The sequence below is a fragment of the Macrobrachium rosenbergii genome, chromosome 25 (assembly GCF_040412425.1).
Source record: "Macrobrachium rosenbergii isolate ZJJX-2024 chromosome 25, ASM4041242v1, whole genome shotgun sequence".
In the NCBI taxonomy this organism is placed as follows: domain Eukaryota; kingdom Metazoa; phylum Arthropoda; class Malacostraca; order Decapoda; family Palaemonidae; genus Macrobrachium; species Macrobrachium rosenbergii.
Genome location: NC_089765.1, coordinates 23,664,203 through 23,679,878, shown reverse-complemented (window position 1 = coordinate 23,679,878; position 15,676 = coordinate 23,664,203). Strand labels below are relative to the sequence as shown.

At 35.7% G+C, this 15,676-nt stretch overlaps 1 long non-coding RNA gene across 1 annotated transcript; it reads left to right on the top strand.

The window, feature by feature from the left end:
- Positions 1-5,264: 5,264 nt before the first annotated feature.
- On the top strand, positions 5,265-14,194 carry LOC136852454 (uncharacterized). Its single transcript, XR_010857147.1, has 2 exons — positions 5,265-5,387; positions 10,824-14,194. It is a non-coding gene; the product is annotated as an uncharacterized lncRNA (long non-coding RNA).
- Positions 14,195-15,676: the final 1,482 nt, after the last annotated feature.

Genomic DNA, 15,676 nt, shown 5'->3' with positions numbered 1-15,676 from the left:
CCGAATACAATTCAGTGTAAATAACAATACAAATAAAGCAACTAAATATTTATTTCACATTTTTTACCGTTAGATTAAGACAATTAAACAAGATGTTTTGTCCAAAAACACTACCTCACGAACAAGAAATAGGAGATCCATTTACTAACGACAACGTAAAATATTATCCGTACTTTGCGTTTTTTTTAAACAAAATGATTTACTTAGGGAATAAATTTTTAGTAGTAGGAGTGGTATTCTCAAGCAATTATTAATCATTTAATTTGTCATTATTTACAAATCAATAACAAAACCTAAACCATTCATATGGAAAATGAGGGATATATTTCTAAAATTTTCATCAATATCCTCATATAAAGTTTAATAAATATTTTCATAGGACAGGACAATTTACGTAACAGAAGAAGAAGAAGAAGAAGAAGAAGAAGAAGAAGAAGAAGAAGAAGGAGAAGGAGGAGGAGGAGGAGGAGGAGGAGGAGGAGGAGGAGGAGGAGGAGGAGGAGGTGGAGGAGGAGGAGGAAACAAATACATAAAGAAGGAAAAAAAAAGCGATTTTTCCACTTAGGTCATCCGTTTACGGGATCATAATTAATATTGCCAGGAATCGAAAGCCTACAACAACGGATCCATTAAGGTTCTGGGAAACCGCTTAGTCTCCCTCTTCATTCTACCCCCTCCCCCTCCCCCCACGCCTCCTTTTCCGCCTCTCTCTTAACCCCCTTCTCCCACCCCACCCCTTCCTAAAACCACTTCAAGCCAAAGGCATCCTTCAGTCATATGTTCAGTAGGGCTACACTTCCTTGGCCTCATCTTCACAACCTTTCCTCATCCCGCCCAGGTTCTGATTGATAGCAGAAGACGGTCGGGGGAAAGTTTGCCTTGCTCTTCCATTAACTTATTATGAGAGAAACATCGCCTCCTGACAGGGTTATCGCTTTCAGTTATTGTCTTCTACACCTTCCTCTTCTTCATCTTTCTTTCCGTCTTCTCGATTCTTGTGCTCCAGTTATACTCCCATTGCGCGGATGGTATTAAGAAACTGTGTGGTGATTTTAGAAAATCTTCTTTTAACGCGCTTTTTTCCCATTTGTATGGGGTGAGCACGATGCCTTCTTTTTGAAGGACTTTGATTCGGCTTTGGGGTAGACTCTGTAGTCTCGATCGGCTGCCCTGCCTGTCATCGCTTAGACCCGGTAGCGTATGTACAGTTCAGTACATGTGTTGTACCAGTCACCAGCGCCCTTTCTCCCAGCAGCGAGGAGACGTTGCGCGGTTAGGTCGACAGTCGAGACGTGTGAGGTGTCTGTTATGTTTTTAGAAGATGTTGGAGTGGTTTTGTTTGTGTGTGTATTAGTCTGTAACACCCATTTGCTTTTAAGCAAACCTATCCGTTGATTACACACATAATCCCGGGATGTCTACACGGATAGCAAAGTGTCCGCCTCTCTAACAAAATATCCTCTGAATAATAGCGAAGCTGAGAGCGAATGTGAAACAAGAGAATACCTTAACATAAGTAAAGAGGAACAGTAGGACCGATTACTGACTGACAGACAATAGGTAAGAATGTGAAATCAAGCGTTTTTTGCAATGGGAGAGTTCTCAGAATGTTTAATAGGGATGAAACTCTTACTAAAATAGTTTTTTTATCTTTTCACCAGGTCAGATGCTTTTCCATAAATCCTGAAGTCACGGTGATGACTTATCATCTAATATATAAGGGAAAAATACAGGAATAAGTGCTTTCATGGTTTCCTTTCAATACGTATAATGTTGATTCCTTAAAACATTTGCATTTAGACAGTATAGGAAATGTAAGTATTATAGAGGTCTTGTGACTTTTTAGGTTTTTGTTTTGTCTATACAAATTTGGAAAAAAACTGTTTGTTGCCAATTTGAAAAGGAAAATGTAAAACTGAGTGAAATATATCAAATGCATGCAAAAAACTAAAAAAAAAAAATTAAAATTATTTTACAGTAAAAATGAACATAACGTGTCAAGGTAAAAATCTCTTCTTTTTTCGATGCAGTCATCATTTTCATTTTAAGAAATGGTTGATCAACTACATAACTGGAAACTGAATCAAGTTATAGAAAAAAATTAAAATTCCATAAATTGAACCTGCAAGTGTTACATAATTTTCATTTCAATGTAAAAAAAAAACCCACTAGCGTGCATAATTTCAAACTGTGTATTCCAACACTCCGAACTGTTCAATTTCATGGCTGAACAGAAGGAAAAAAGAACAGTTCTCTCTCCCCCTTTTATCAAAATCTATCTCCTGTGCTCCCGCGTGCCTGAAATTGGCCAATCACGCGGCTGATTCTGTTTTCAGAACAATCGACCCTTCCTTTACGTGCTTCCGTCGGATTTGACGCTTTCATGCACTCGCCGGGTAATTTTCGAAATACACCACTTTCCCTTTTCGGGATGGAAAGTATTTTGAAAATATTATATATCGAAATATTTTATATATATATATATATATATATATATATATATATATATATATATATATATATATATATATACATATATAAACAATGGAATATGAATATTATATATAAAATTCGAATTGTATCAGTTTTCCTCATTCGGGATGATATCGTTGCTGTCGAAAATATTTTGAGAAAATATGAAAAAAAGCACTGAAATATGAATATGATATATGAAAAATGAAATGTGAAAAAATGAAGATATAATGAATAAACAAAAAATCTGAAACGTCTCTTTAAATAGCCTTCAAGCCTTTTTAATATACATAGATAATATAAATAATATATAAATATATATATATATATATATATATATATATATATATATGTGTGTGTGTGTGTGTGTGTGTGTGTGTGTATCTAGAATAGGATCCGCAGCAACAATCTTGATTATAAAGACGAAATGTATTTGCAAATCGCTAAACTAAAAGAGACATACGACAATCGAGAAGAAAGAGAATAAAATATAAACAAAATGAAACCGATAAACGAGGTTAAAACAAGCGAACTTTACTGAGTCCCATTTCTTTCCAAATTCAAATTCAAATTCAAATAATTTATTGGCTCATTAGCATGCTAATCAGCCCACTCCACAATAATATAAAAACCAAAAACGCTGAGATCATAAAGGAAAACCAAAACAAAACAGTTCTTAAACAATACAACTGAAAAACTAAAGAAATACAATAATAAACAGATGACAAAAAATCAAAAACTTAAACACAACTGAAAAACGATAAACGAGGTAAAAACAAGTTGAATGACATTAAAATCTTATGTCAAATTTCTTAAACTTTTCTAAAATATCCTTTCAAGTCATTGTTAAACAAATAACAAATCATATCTTCCACTGTATCATTAGCATTGAAATTCTAACAACTTTCAAAGAATTCTAAGTGATCTGCGAGGAGGAACAAAACGGTGGTTTTCTTCTTGAACGATACCTTGAGGGTTGTTATCTAAAATGGCAGTTCGATCTACAGACTCTGGAACAGGCTAAGGGTTGGTATCAATATTATCAGATTGAAGTTCTTAATTCTGGCCCTCTTGCAAATCTCTTCACTTTGAAGTAAACTATCCGTAATGTCAGTATTCCCAACAAGAGTTTTTGGAAAATACAGGGAAATTTTGGTAAAAATAGGAAAATTTTGGTAAAAGTAAGTAAATTTTGGTAATAATAAGAATTTGGTAAAAATAGGGAAATTTTGGTAAAAATAAGGTTTTGATAAAAATAGGAAAATTTTCGTAAAAATAGTAGTTTTTTTGGTAAATATTGGTAAGTTTTGGTAAAAAGAGAAAAAAAGGAAGCTTTTGGGAAAAGTAGGAACACTTTGGTAAAAATAGGAAAACATTGGGAAAAGTCGGAAGTTTTGGTAAAAACAGGAATGGAAAAATTGGGTGAAAATAAAAAAAATCCGCAAAAAATGGGAATATTTTGGTAAAAACAGGATTTTTTGGTGAAAATGGGAAAATTTGGGTAAAAACGGAAGTTTTTGGTAAAACTAGGAAGTTTTTAGTAAATAAATAGGAACTTTTTGTAAAAATAGGAAGTTTTTTGTAAAAATTTGAAAATTTTTTGGTAAAAAATAGGAATATTTTGGTAAAAATATGAAGTTTTAATAAAAAATTGGAATATTTTGATAAAAATAGGATTTTTTTTAGATAGGAAGTTTTTGTAGAAATAGAAATCTTTTGGTAGATATAGGAAGTTTTTTGTATAAATAGAAAGTTTTTGGTAAAATATAGCAAGTTTTTGGCAAAAGGGAAGTTTTTTGTGAAAAATAGGAAGTTTTTTGGTAAAAATAGGATGTTTTTGGTAAAAAAAAAAGGAAGGTTTGGTAAATAGCCTAGTGTGTAACTCGAAAGAAGCTTTGCTTTGAAACAAAGAATTTCTTAAAAACTTCAGTGAAAACGAAGGCGTGAAATTTGTAGCTCTTCATTTAGGCAAAAGAATCAGGAATTTCAGATAGAAAAAGAAGCGTAAAAGAAGAATTATTATATATATAAACGTTTCAGTCACATCCACCTAAACCCGAAACGCTTCCTCATACACTACGCTGCAAACTACAGTAAAAGCTTTCGTTACTGAAGTGGACGTGTTATTTCTTCGCGTACTTTTCTGTGTCCACTTTGTTATAATTAATTTGAACAGCTATTCTATAAGGACGAAGTGATGAGCGTATCTGATAACTACGAGGTGTTTAAAACTTTTAGATGAACTTTCTTGTAAATCGTTCGATTTTTAGACTCAAACATTTCTTATTACGAGTATTAGTGGGGTTATGTATAGATATTTGTACATAAAACCATTCTCCCAAATGCACAGTTCTTTCGTCATCAGTTTTTAGTATATAACTCTGATGCTCCTCGCTTGTTTTGGTAAATGATATTGAAGAATGCGAAGTTCGATCACGTTCTTAGAAAGATAAGGATACAAGCAGACCTTTTCTTGCATGTCAATCTTGGTATATTGTTAAAGATACGCTTAAAATCTCTTAGCTTTTGATGATTACTGTGCCTTAAGGATTTTAAGTGTGTTTTTAACAACAAATCAAGATTTTCATACAAGAAAAGGGTCTGATTTTGTCACCAAGCAAATTCTTCTGTTTATTTTCAAAAGAAGAAGATTAGAACTCGTTGATTAAGTCAAAGCGGAAAACAAAAGTTAAGAATAGTTCGCTGAAAATTACAAAACATCAACAAATATACGTACACGCTTTTATAAAAATAGTTTAAAAAATGGACTAAATAATATACAAGAAAATAAAGATAGAGAAAACTAAATGACCAACTGGCAACTCTTCACCTTTATTTACAATTTGTCAGCCTGAAGTCGGCCATATTACTTGTTGTAACGCTTATTGCTGCAGACCATTTCCATTTAACTTTAGGTGAGTCATGATTACGGTAACTGAGTCATAATTACAATAATAAGTCATAATCACTATTATTTGTGGTTAGACGTTGTACTAGACTAGCTAGATTAAACACAAGATTAAAAAGAAAAATTTTATGGAACCCTTTTGCTCACTGGTAATGGTCAAATTGTGGAGAATCTTTTGAATTTTCGGGAAATTATTATTTATAGTACACCCCGCCTCAGGTAATTTCGAAATGAGAATGATCTAATTACCCGTAATTAGGTAATTTTTGACGTTACTTTAGGTTCTCTTTATTTGCAGTATCCAGTAGCCTAGTCTGCTACTGGAAGCTGTCAGTCATTTATTCTTGGAATGGCTGCCGTTTTCATTTTACCGACATTTTGTCGCTTTTTTTCCCTGAATTGAGGCAGAATTTTCGCTGTACTGATAAAAGTGATAGTAATATTATGTGTGGGTAAGGGATAAAGAAGGCTGAGGAAATGTCACAGTAATAGGCTCGGCTAGTCCAGCCCAAATAGGGAAGAGGTGATGAAGGTGGAGGGCTACGTTGACTCCCAGCATTTTGACTCTCAGTGGTTTGGTTCTGGCAAATCAGCATTTTTAGAAATTGAGTTGGTGTTTGTCAGTGAACCTGATGTGGTTGTGAACTGCAATTGACGTATTATTTTATTATTTTCCAGCCCAAAATCTGAAAATATGTTTTTCTAGGTGATTTTTGATGTGTTTTACGAATATCACCTTCACATGAAATTAACTTTTACCTTTAATCAGGCACCTGATTTCCGGCCCACTCAACCGTAAAAGTTTGTTTCCGGTCAGGTTCCGCCACACGGCCTTACTGTAACTCATCTAATTCCACATGATCTTTAATTCTAAGACGAGACATAAACAGTTCGACGTGGTGAGCTAGACTAGGGCAAGTAAAGTCTAAAACCGTTAATTTTGAAGAGGTCCTATTCGTTACATCAAAATCACCTAGAAAATACATATTTTCATGTCATTTTGGGCTGGTTACTAAAAAGAATTTTTAAAGCAATATTTTGTTTGTTCAACGTTAATTAACCTTTGAAGACTACCTGACATGGTAGATCTAAGCCGGCATTTCACGGCGAGCCACCACCCACCTCCATAGCTAGTATGGCAAAATTGTAACCAGTAAACACCCCCGGCATTCCGCAGCGAGTCCCCCACCCCCTCCATAGCTAATACGGCAAAATTGTAACCAGTAAACACCCCTAGGGTACGTTAGGTTGGTATTTTTAGGGGTGTTTACTGGTTACAGTTTTGCTGTATTAGCTATGGAGGAGGGTGGGGGGCTCGCTGAGGAATGCTGGCTGAGATCCACCGCGTCAGTATCGTGTAGTCTTCAAAGGTCAATTACAGTTTAGTTACAAGTTAAGTATACCTTAGTTTAACCAGACCACTGAGCTGATTAACAGCTCTCCTAGAGAGGGCTGGCCCGAAGGATTAGACTTATTTTATGTGGCTGAGAACCAATTGGTTACCTAGCAACGGGACCTAAAGCTTATTGTGGAATCCGAACCACATTATGACGAGAAAAGAATTTCCATCACCAGAAGTAAATTCCTCTAATTCTTCATTGGCCGGCTGGAGACTCGAACGCGGGCCTAGCAGAGTGCTAGCCAAGAACTCTACCGACTTGCCCAACGAGGAACTACAGTTTAGTTTAGTTACAGCTGGCCAATAAAATATTACTTTAAATTCTTGTAAAGCAAGTAAAATAACATAGGAAAACGTCAATTGCCATAGTCTAGCTCACCATTGAACTATGGCTTAGAATTACCCACATGACAAACATCATTTTGTCAGTTTCCTTGCTGTTTTTGGTAGAACTAAGTGTTAGGTCTGCGTCGGGTATTACCTTGGAAATTGACTTTTTTTTTATAGTATTTTGGTTGCTCATCAAGAATTTAGTGTTATTTTTTGTTGCTTGACTGTAATTAACCTGTAATCAACCTCAGACCTGATTATATTTTTGCTGTCGCACGTGCACAGTGTTATAGGGGAACTTTTGGTAAAGTGTGAAGCTTCCTTCACCAGGGGGTCCGGGGTGCTCTGCCCCTCGGCTAAGTAACATGGCCCACTAGGTTAGGTTAGGTAGTGTACGTTAGGTTAGTATGGTTCCTTTTATACCAGATTTCCTTAGCCAGTCTCTTCTTGAACATATGGCTCCATAATGTCTCTCGTATTTGCAGAACTGTTCCATACAGTCTGTGCGTAGCTAATACTTACAAATACCCTGTTTTCAATTGTTCCATTCAAGATTTCAACTGGAAATCATTCTTTGTAAAGTTTCCAAACCTCAGGCTGTAAGAACATTTACATGAAAAATGGGCGCTGTGTTTAGTACCAGCTCCTTGGGGATGTACTGAAAACAGAAAATAATGATGGTACATACCATAAACATAACGGTTTATGTTGTTTTTGGATGTTACGGCCTAAATGACTTACAGCCAAAACGGCCAGGACCATAGTACTTTATGGGATGTTTGTCATGGAAATGAACATTATCCATTGATTTTTCCTATACCTTTAATATTGCTGATGAAGGTGGTGGTGGTGTTTATTGTCGATGAGTTATTATTAACTTCATATCTACACAACATGGTTGGGGACCCTTTGGGAATGCGGGGTTTTGGGTGGGGGAAATCATTGGGAGAAAGACCTGACTGCCATGTTGTTGTTATGGAATGGTTCTGCACATGTGCAAGTCATTAGGGAGCCTTATGTTTAAGGAGGGATTGGCTAAGGAAACCTATAAAAGGAACTATACTAACCTAACATACCCTAACCTAACCTAACCTAGCAGGCTGTGTTACTTAGTTGGGGGGCAGAGCCCCTGCATCCCCCACACCCCCAAGTAAAGGAAACTTCACTTTATAACAAAAGTTCCCCTATAACACTGTGTATGCGCGATAGCATTCCAGGATGGCCAGCATACAACTTGTGAGGTTAATTACAGGTTAATTACAGTGGACTTACAAGAAATAACATTAAATTCTTGATAAGCAACCAAATTACTATAAGGAAAGTCAATTTCCAAAGTAATACCCTGTGCAGAGCAATTGCTTAGTTCTACCAAGTTCTTTGAAGTGTCCCTTTGACCCCTAGCAGCAACCTCTTTCATTCCTTTTAATGTACCTCCATTCATATTCTCTTTCTTTAATCTTATTTTCCACCCTCCTAAATATTTTTTCATTGTGCAGCTGCGAGGGTTTTACCCCGTTACACCTTTCAAACCTTTTTACTGAGTTTCTGTTTCAGCGCTGAATGATCCCATAGGTCGCAGGGCTGGGCTTTTGGCCTAAATTCTGTATTCTGTTCTATATTCTATAAAAGCTGCAAATTCACCGGACTTTGGAATGGCTGAAAATTTCACTATATTGGGAGTTTGTTGCGTTCTTAGTTAATTTGGTCAAAAATCAAATTAGACTAAGAGTGAATAGCATAGACTAGTAATAGCCTATGTAGGTAAGAGATGATTAAGGAAAATTATAAGTAGGCTAAACCAAAACAGTTTTAACTTTCATTTGCAAATACTGAAAATCTACAAAAAAAGTTATTTGGTCCTTAAATAGACTGCCAAAGCCAGGCTTCAGATTTTGCAACAAGTTTTGCTGTTTTATCCCCTACCAGCATTTTATGGATGTAAGGTTATGTCCATGCGTTTAATACTACCACACGGCAGCATACTAAACACAAAACCATGACTGTTGAATGGTAGGTCTATAGTAATAAAAAGTCTTTACAAGGCCATATTAGTGGTGCAGTGTCACAGTTGAGCTATATACACACACACATTATTTATATATATATATATATATATATATATATATATATATATATATATATATATATATATATATATATATTTTAATGGCATTTCATGTCTTCTGTCATTTATGTGGTGCAATTTGTGTGCAATGATCTTTGCTGCATGTGATGGTTGTGTTAACTTAGCTGTTGTGGTGAGTGTCCCTATGTTGCCTGGTCACTGCATAACCATGCTTTCAAACCTTTTGAGTTTGCTGTAGCCAGTGCTCTATAGCCTTCCACAACAATAAATTGAAGTTCATGTCCAGGTGTGCTCGGGTGCTATACTTTTAGGTGTCTTGGAGAGACTGGTTGGAATGAAAAAGTAACTTGTATATTTTGAGTGCACCCTCATCACATCCTTTCTGATTGATACATATCTGATGTGTAGCCAAAGTTCAAGAGTAAATGCTTGATATATGGAATAGATACACCAGAAGCAGAGAGAGGTTTAGCTCTTTACTAACTGTTTCTTAGCCATATTTAACAAACTATTCAAGGTTTTGGTTGGCCTCGCTTTAACTGGCGCCACTGTAAAAAGGACATGATTGTTTTTCAGCTCACTGAACTGAAAGTTCCCTTCTGTTTATATGACCTAATTTCTGTAGGGAAGTTTAAGTGATACATATTTTTTTTTTTTATTGTGCAGAGAGAGTTTGGACTCCTGATGCGTAGTATTGTGTTACACCCTCAGTACCTTCTGATAGCTGTGTGTTTGGACTCCTGATGTAATTCCTGATCCCAACTTTGGTTCAGGGTGATGAGCCCGGAAATCATTAGTGCCTCACCCTCTGAGATCACATAATGTTTGGGACTTGGGTAACTAACTGCTACATACAAGAAAATCATTTGTAACAGTGTAGTAGGGGAATTGTCTGATAGCTGTGTTTTTCCCATTTTTAGAAATTTTGAAAATGCCCAGTCTGATATGCTTGTCGTTTATCAATGAAAAGGAAATTCTTGCTTGTCTGAGCTCTTTTTCATTGCCCATAAACCTGCTTAAACTCAATGCATCTGTAATAAAAAATAGGACAAGGTTTTGTATCGGAACAAGATGAAGTGTTGTGGCTAAATGCCTGCGCATGTTTTTGTAACAATTAGAATTGTAATGTCTTTCATGGCTATTCTTATAGGAAGAAAATGCAACAGTACAGTATTTTGAAACAGTGAGCCCACAAACCCCTCAGGTAGGCTAATTTACATCAAAACGAGAATGAGAATACAAATCAAGGCACCCCTCCCATTGGAGACTGCATAATCACTCTTACGAGAAAAAAGTGTATGTAATTCTCTTTTACATTGAAGCAAATAGCTGACTGCTCCATGGTGGGTATTAAGCAGAACAGTAACAGGAGGTTTGTGTATTCTGTGAATGGACACATTTCAAACCTGTTCTTTTTTGGTGTTAAGAGATGTCTTATATACTATCTTATATGCAGGCAGAATTTTGGCTCGTCATTTTTGTTCAAATAACAATTATAATATACTGTATTAAGATTAAAGATTCTGGTCAGAACATGAGCTATTAAGTCAAGAGAATGTTAGGTAATTGCATTATTTTGTTGTATGTAAGTGTCCACACTGCAACTAGTTGTCATTTTTTCATTACAGGTTACTGTTCACAGTTGTTACCCAGCAGCAACCTCAAGTTTAATATATCAGTATGTGAACAAGACTATGGAGTCACATTAGTACTGGATTCATTGTCTTCCACAGAACATCCCTCAGGGACTGACTTTGAATAAGAACTGGACCTGGAACAAATTTCAGTGAGAAGAGACCCGTATTGATGAAGCATGCGACACAACAATTGATGCATCTGGAACTGGAATTAAACCAAAGACATTGTCATGTACAATCTGTGTTGAGTAGGGGATCAGCTAATACTTCCAGTGTGGAGTTGCACTACATCAATTCTAATATAATCAGTCTGTGTAGCCTGTATAAGGTTAATCAGGAGTAATTTTCATATCTGTACTGTATACCACTTTTTTTTTGTCACTTTCAGCACGTGAGGTTAGATCTCTGAAGTTCTCATCATCGTGTTATACCTATTGTACTTTCACTCTGAATTCCCATTTGATTTCAGACCATGCCTTGCCCTTAGCTTCCTCTCCCTTCAGCATAAACTTAGTTTTGCTTGCTTTGATTTTCAGTTATCAACTTGCATCTCCAGTCTTCCATTTTCCGAGCATTACCTTAACCTTTACATATAATTCTTGTGATCTCTGTCTGTCTCTCACTGTGTCTCATATTCCTGTGGTCCCATCTCTCCTTTGGAATATTGGATTAAAGTACCCTGCACTATTTCCTTTGTGTCTGACTTCTTCTTTACATTTATGTACAGTACTGTACATGTGTATGATGCATGTGTGTTGGTATTTATTTCCATGACTTTATTTCCCATAGGATATTCATAACCAGTATTTCACATATGATATTCTATCCTGCTGGTTAATGGCATTTGAAAGTTATTACAAAGGCTTGCAATGATTGTTCATTTTGAATAGGCATTCTTTCCACGTATTCTTGTTCAGTTCCTAAATGGTCAATTCTCTTGCTGCATCCGATGTTGAATTCTTTTATTTTTCCTCAGTCGCATCAACTCTATTATGTGTTACTGTATTTCTCTTCACAGAAGAAGAATCTCGAAGTATTTGCCTTTGCTCTTCTGTCTTCCCATTCATGTATTGCAAACAGGTTTTTTCTCTAAAATGTCTCTTCTGCTCCAGAATTTGAAGTCTCCTCTTATTTTTGTGTCCTGAACCTTAGCCTTTATCAAAGAATGCTAGTTGAGGTTGCTCAGGTCATTTCAAGATTCCTTACAGGTAGGCAGTAGTGAGTTGAAATTAATGGGATTTTCAGTGAACCAAGACCTGTTGCATCTGGAATTCCACAGGATAGTGTTCTTAGTCTACTGTTAATCTTAGTGTATCTTGCTGATTTTTGGCCAACAGCAGGAACTTTAGGGGCCTACCAATTACAGTGTAACTTGCATGGCTCACTGCATATGGTACTAAAGGTTCTCTCTGGCTTTCCTGTGACCCCAACTTCCTTTTACTTTTCAGCCTTCAACTTCAACTTCTCATTGGGCTGCCCAACTGCATTAGCTTTGCCTTGTTCTGTTTTCATTTTTCTTTTTTTTTATGTGCTATTTATTTTGCAACATCCATTCCACGTCATTCTCAAAAAATACTAAGCATTGCCATTTCTAAGTTTGACTTTTGGCCTTTGTGTAACGTTTGAAGAAACTAAAGTTAGTTTTCTTTAATGATTTTAAATGGAATCATTAATTATAATGTTGAGGTGCATATCAGAAAGATTGTTATCTCTTCTGTTTTAATTTGCATTTGAATTAGATATAGAAAGGATAAAGTAAAAAACGATAAAAATGCTTTCAAATGTCTTTAAAAATTTTCTCATGCCAGAGTGGGCATTGATTTAGAATTTCAGTTATCATTCTTGATTGCAAATTTGCCTAGAAAGTCGTTTGAGAGCTTACGAGTCCTGTTTATTATTATTATAGTTACTATCATTATTATTATTATTATTACTAACCTGGGTAAGTTTATTTAGCTCTCAAAGAGATTGCCCAAAGGATTTATCTCTGCCAGTGAAAAGGTTTAGATGTTATTAAAATATAGCTCTCTCAAAAGTTTATATTTGGGTTAATAGAAAAATTTGGAAGTTCTGATAAAAAATCTTCAACTGATTTGTTACCAAAACTTGACGTTTGCCGTCGACTATATTTGTTTGGGCATTGTCACGAGAGTAGTTGAATTGGTGATGTTACTGTGCAGTCTGTACATACTGTATGGGGAAGGAGGATTGTGTATTCTTTGGAAATATTTTTATTCTTGATTGTTTTGAATATTGTTTTCAACAGCTGGCATATCTTGAAATTGTAGGAAAAATCTTGGAGTTGTAATTGATTTCCTACTTTCCTAGATTAATTCGCCTTGTATTTAAGTAATTTACTTAAATATTTAAATTACTAATTTTGTAATGTATTTTTTTCTTTTCTCATAACCGGTCTCTCTTTTTTCTGTATTTTGTCTCATCTGTTGCTTCTTCCAAATGAACACCATATTCTTTGGAAGCTGGAATTTCAAGTCAGTGACCCCTGTGGGCTTCTTCCATATGAGTAGGGTTCAGTTTTTGAATAATAATAATAACAATAATAAGCTGATCTTGGTATTAATCTCTGGCAGTGTCATTCAATTAGGTCATTGTGCATACCGCATTGAATTTTTCCTTATACTGATCATCGTTTGCATCTAGAGCTTAACTGTTGATAGTAAGTCTTCCCTTCTCTTCTGGGAGGTTCAGGATGACCCTGTTTTCTGGAAGTTTTATTCCTATTGCAACCAGACTGTGGAGTGATCTTCCTAACCCTGCAGTCAGATTATTGGAACTTCAGGAATTCCAGCTGTGTAAATATATTTTTGTTGAGTAGCTGACATTAGTCTCACTTTATAGTTCATTTGTTATTTGTCCTATTTATTGTGCTTATTTGTTTATCCACAGTTCTAATCTGTGAGTATTGAACATCTCTCAAGTGCATTTCCTACAATGAATGACAAATTTTTATGGTGTCATGAACCTGATGATAAATGATAATAGGTTAAACCCAATGTTGGATTATGGCATTTTTCTAAACAATAAAAGTTCCATGTTGGAGTAACACTACCCCATCTTTGAATTGGTCACACTCATTGGAATCTGGACCATTTTAATAAATAATGCACATAACCTAATCCAGTAATGCAGTGAGTGGAGGGTAACACAAACAGATTTTCTGTAATTGTCCAGACTTCAGCCAACAGCAAATGTCAAGTTTTGGCAACAAATTTTGTCAGAATCTTCATCAGTTGCAAGTTTGCAATTACTGTATACATTTTTTTTAAAAAGCTGCAGTTTATTATGTGTTTTGTCCTGTTGGTTTGCCTAATCTGCTTCATAGTAACATAGGTTTTAATAATCGAGGGACTTGTAGGGCAGGAAGCCCTGTGAGAGTCTAGCATTGTGCCCTTGTGGTTTGTTCAAACTACAGTGTATCATAATTGTAAAGGTGCCTTATCCATTTGTTTGTGGAGGAATATTACATTTTGTCAAACAGTTTTGTTAGTAAATGATATTTTAAGAGTATTTTTTCATTTTTGTATTCATTTATAAAGCTAAGGTGCTGCTTTTTGGCTTTCTGTACTATCATTTTAGTTTCGGTTTAAGGCACAGTTTATTACTGATATAGTTTTTTTCATTGGATGATTGCAGCTAAAAACAATCCACAACTGATGATTAAGCCGAGAAGATGAGTACATTTTATTTCTTCAGCTGTAACAAATCTACCGGTAATTGATGTTTTTCATAAAATCGTGCACTCAACATTTCAGCTTTGATGGTTTATGTCAGCCATATATGTATATGACATAAACATGGATGTTAATTTTTCAATGATTACAGTTTATAGGATAATCTTGTCAACTGTCAAGAATGGTTGGGGGTATGTAAAAATATTTTGTGTGAGGTTTTCAGGTTATTTCTTAGAGCAGCAGCAAATTTATCAGGGTCTCTTTATTGTGTTCTTTGTTTATTACAGTATTTGCTTTGGTTTATTCACAGATGCATTGCATTAACCTGGCCTTATTTGTATGACTTTTTAGACACTAATCCACTGTAGAAGGAAAAGGAGAGCGCCGGCCCCAGTAGCTGACTTATGTAGGCAAGGTCCTGCGGGGTCAACATCTTTACACCAGTGTTTGCCTATTCTCAATTGATTGGTGATTGCCCTGCAGTTTTGACTGGAGCACATATTAATAGATGGGCAGTAGGCGTTATGAACTCAGATGCTATAGATGCTAGGTTATCTCATGGCTTACTTCTGATTTTGCCTTCTCAGACTCAAGTTCCTACCTCCCTTTAACCCTTTTAACAGACTGATTTGTCTATGCCTTTTTTTCAGTGAGATTCACTTCATGTTTGGTCTGTTTTTCTGAAGTTTATTTTCTGAAATTTGGTAAAATGTCCTGCATTTTAACGAGTTACAGCGACTTGTGCATTTCACTAACTGATCTCTGAGTACTGCTACCATTAGAGGGGCTTCATTTAACTTCTGACAGTCAGGCCCACCAGCCACAGCAGGGCAAGTTTCTGTGTCATCTCTCTTTCCCATTGTGAGTTACTGTTTCTGTGGCTTCCATCTGTCACAAGTTTCAGAAGTTATCTCCTTGTTTGGGAAGAATTCCAGTCCAGCTCCAGTTCAGGGTTTCTTTATGCCTCACTATCCAGGGAGCTCTCATTTTGGTCTTTTATGGATCCTTTCACCTGGTTGGCATTGCAGCAGCCTAGTTTACAGTAATGAGTTTGCGAATAACAAATGTAATTTTTTTATTACACAGACTCATTACAGTACTTGTCAGCAAGTTTCCTTCCTACTGATCCCTTGGCTCTTGCACAAGTGGATC